Here is a 3,907-nt window from a genome sequence, read left to right as displayed (position 1 = left end):
GACCCCGTTAATCGAGCTCAAGATCATCGATACCCAACTCCAACCGCCGGTGGGTTTCGTCAATTCCGTCACCCATGGTTCCTCTCCGGCCTTCTCGTCACCTCCATCGTGTTCCATGCGCCCAGGTGCACCCCCGACGCCAGCTCCCTCGCCCCGGTTCGCTCCCAGCCGCCAAAGCCACCTACAACCAGAGCTCCTTCACCATGACCACTGCAGTACGCAAGCCTCATCCCCGCGTACATCCAGTTCTTTTCGACACACACCAGTTATTCGATATGATCAACAGTGTACCGCAGCGGTTTGTTCCTTGCTATTCATTCTGGCCCAACCCAACTTCAAATCTCAATTCTGGCAGATTAAATCCAATCCTTTTTCTTCCATTTTTGGTTCAGGTCTCGCAGGCACAGAGGGCTTTCAATCGTGGAGCCTGTCCAGTACCAGCAACAACATCTAGCCTAACTGGTTCGTCCGACCCAGATCGTCCCATGAGATCCTGAGTTCAATTCATGGGGTTTGTGATTTAATTCGGCCCAATCTTTTTCCTACTTCAGATCCACAAGCGGGCCTCGGGCCAGATCTCTGCCGCGAAGCCCGTTGCTCCGCGCACCTAGCCTCTGGCCACCGCCGGGCGCCGGCCCAGCTCAGTTCCCAGGCCAGGTTCGGCCCGGTTCCACCCTCTTCTAATCTTTTCTTTTTGCAAAATCTTGTGCATACCATATCTTGGGATTGGTAAATCCAAATGATACAAATAAACTATCTATTTTTATCAGAAAAATGCAAGGATCATGAATTTGCCATCCATATGCTTGTTTGCATCTTGCATCATGTCGCGCGTTGATAGTTGTGCATTTCCACCTCACATATATGCGGAGTATTTCGGAATTCCAATTAGGTTTTCCCCGCTCCGTTTAATATTGAAGTAGCGCACCCTGCCATGTCTTGCCCTGCTAATCAACACTTAACTTTGGCGGTAAAAATACAACTCCAACATAATTTTCTTGTCTGGGGTTCCGACTCCGCTTAAATTGGATAAGTTGCATCACATCATCGTTGCCATGTCATGCATATTATCTTGATCATGCCGATTCTTCTTCCGTAGTAGTAAGATTGCATACGTTGTGTGTTCCAGCATTTGCTTCTTCCCGGATAGGATCACGAAGTGGTGCGGTGAGATACGACGAGTTCTCCGGATGTTCCTCGGCAAGCTTTAACAGGCAAGCATTTCCCCTATACTCCTGCCCCTGCAGGAGTCGCTCACCTATTTTATTTTGCCTTCTCCCTCATGCTATCTTTAAGTTGCGTTCTTGTCACGTGTCCTTTCCACTTGTTACCTCAAGCAGCTCATATTGCCACCACCACCTCCTACAGCTATTGTTTGGTTATCGGGTCTGCCTTGCGAGTCGTAGTGCATGCTAGTGCTGTTTTATCTTGTTACCGTTACTGCTATCTTATCGGGTTATATGTTGGGAAGAATCATGGTTACTTTAGTTGTTGTCATTTGTTTAGCGGAGGCATCGGTGGGTCAGCTGATCGTTTTGTGACGGCTCACTTGTGTTTCCTAAATATCTTAGGACCCCGAGTTCTTGTTATCTGTTCCGAGACTGAGCGCTCTAACCACACGTGAGTATGCTTACCGGGTCTCCCCTCGACCACTGCCGGAATCTACAGCTTTGTCCAGTGGCCACAATTAGTTTGAATGTTTGTTTGTTTCTCTCGGGCGTGCAAGCTTGTTTCTTTGTGGTCGGATGATATGATGTTACTTTTGCGGAAGCTATGTGCCTTGTAACCCCGTTGTCTCGTGCACGCTCGTAGGATGTGGTGCCACTGCGAAGTGGTCATCCCGCTGGGCACTGTCCACCTAGCACGCAGTCGCAATAGGTGAGTCCGCTTCGGAGCACGGCCGGACTTCGACACGGGTTAACTTAGTTAGGTGGCTTCCTGGACATTGTTATAGTGAAGGAGAGTGCGTGTCGTGATATCCACCTGTCGCAAGTGGGTTGAGCGTGCGTGTGGGCACATTTGGGCACCCCTGCAGGGTTACAATCTTATCGATAAGCCGTGTCCGCGGTTATGGATGACTTGGAGCTGTATGACTCGACCATAGACAACTTACACCTGTTGTTTCAATGCTAATAACTTGCTAGTAAGATAGAACAAATTAAATAGTAACTGGTTAAAACTTGTCAACAGTGTGAGTGCCTTTGCCCGTACTTCTTTGCGAAGGGGGAACACATCGGCTGTGTTATGTTTGCAGAGTATAGAACTGTTAGTTTATGCGCTCTCTCATCTTCTCTAATTAGACGAATGTTGTAGAGTGTCTCTATAGGTTTTTAGTGCTTGCGCGCTGCCGCTTAACCCCACCATATTGCCTATGACGTTCCTCTTGCGTCCTCTAAGTCCCCTGCGTGCCTCAAGTACAAAGGACGACTGGTTGACGAATGCTTATACGTCTTGAAGTCTTGTTAAGTACGAACCCATACTTATTGCTGCTTCTACGGGACATAACCGGGCAGGTATGAAGATATGTTCGATGAAGACGACGCTAGCAAGGTTACCCTTCCGGCTTGGCCTGGGCAGGGTTATGGATGCCGCTGGTTATCTTCAGGACTCTTAGTCCAATTTGTATCTTGTCCGTACTCGGACGTATTCGATCTTCTGTATGATTCGGATCTTGTATATTTGTATCTTGACTCGTTGGAGTCGTTGTTGTAATATATGTATCTTGTGGGCTCTATTGTAAACCTGTTGTAATGTTACTACTCGTGGTAATTCCTCTGGCATCACGTGTGTGATTCATCGTGCACGTCGTGTCGGAGGGCGTCTCTGGATCGATATCGTGCGGATTTCGGCGGGATCACTGGAATCCTCATGGTACCGGTTCCGGGGCGTCACAAGTTGGTATCAGAGCCCCAGGTTGACGGTACCCCACTATTCCAGCCTGTAGGATAACCTTGCCAACGGTCGTTGAGTTTAGAGTGTCAAAACCTATTTTCTAAAATTCGTTGGATAGATCTGATTAGCTCTGATTTTTCTCCTTATCTCAATTCTTTCTCCTCTTACCTTTGCGAGTTTTGAGTCTCCTCTCTTATCTGAGTTTCCGAGTCTTAGGCTTCTACGCGGGTTGGACGATCTTTGCCCCTCACCTATTAGGTCCGATCTTTGGAGGATCTCAACTGAAGCGCCTCATCGACAGCGGACCAATGACTTCTTGTTAGTGGTGTCGACCATCCTACCCGGAGCAACAATTCTTGTTAGTGGTGTCGAGAAGATCAACACTTCGCCAGAAGATGGTTCCACCTCGAGGTCGGGTGATTGTCAACATGGTACAAGAAGACCCGATAGTTTAACCAACTCCCCCTTGGCTTGATGTGGAACCTCGGGGCGAGGTTCCTTGTTAGTGGTGTCAATTGTAACGGCCCAGGGTAATACCCCTATTAGATTTTGTTTGTTCCTTTTCTTTTATGCATCCTCATGACATCATGCATCATATCATCCATGTTTATACTAAATAAAATTATTTTACAAACCCTAAATATTTTATTTTCTCTCTCATGGTTTTTATAATAAACCATCCCCTGTGTCTTTTCTTTTAAAACAAAACCCTAAAAGCAAAAGTATCAAAACCAATAAAATATTTTAAATAATTTCTTTCAAAATCAGGTTTGCATTCTGGTTTGGATTCAAATTGCAAAACAAGTTTCAAAAGAAAAGAATTTGTAAAATAAATGTATCTAACCTAACCTGCTGAACCCTTGTTCCTTTTCCTGGCCCATTCCCTGGCTCTGCTTTCTTTTCCCCCAGCGGCCCATCTTCCCCTCTAACCCGACCCAAGGTCGTACCCCTTCAAGCGAATCCTGGCTTCTTTTTCCTTGGCACGAGAGAGACGTGCCCCTCTTCCTCCTGGCCG

General features: G+C 47.1%; 1 long non-coding RNA gene across 1 annotated transcript; it reads left to right on the top strand.

The window, feature by feature from the left end:
• The first annotated feature begins 1,069 nt into the window (after positions 1 to 1,069).
• LOC139837724 (uncharacterized) lies at positions 1,070 to 2,732 on the top strand. The gene is made up of 2 exons (XR_011754377.1): positions 1,070 to 1,214; positions 2,514 to 2,732. It is a non-coding gene; the product is annotated as an uncharacterized lncRNA (long non-coding RNA).
• The last annotated feature ends 1,175 nt before the right edge of the window (positions 2,733 to 3,907 follow it).

This window comes from Lolium perenne, chromosome 3 (genome assembly GCF_019359855.2).
Source record: "Lolium perenne isolate Kyuss_39 chromosome 3, Kyuss_2.0, whole genome shotgun sequence".
Lineage (NCBI taxonomy): Eukaryota > Viridiplantae > Streptophyta > Magnoliopsida > Poales > Poaceae > Lolium > Lolium perenne.
Note: the sequence above shows the minus strand (reverse complement) of the source record. Positions and strands in the feature narration are given on the sequence as shown.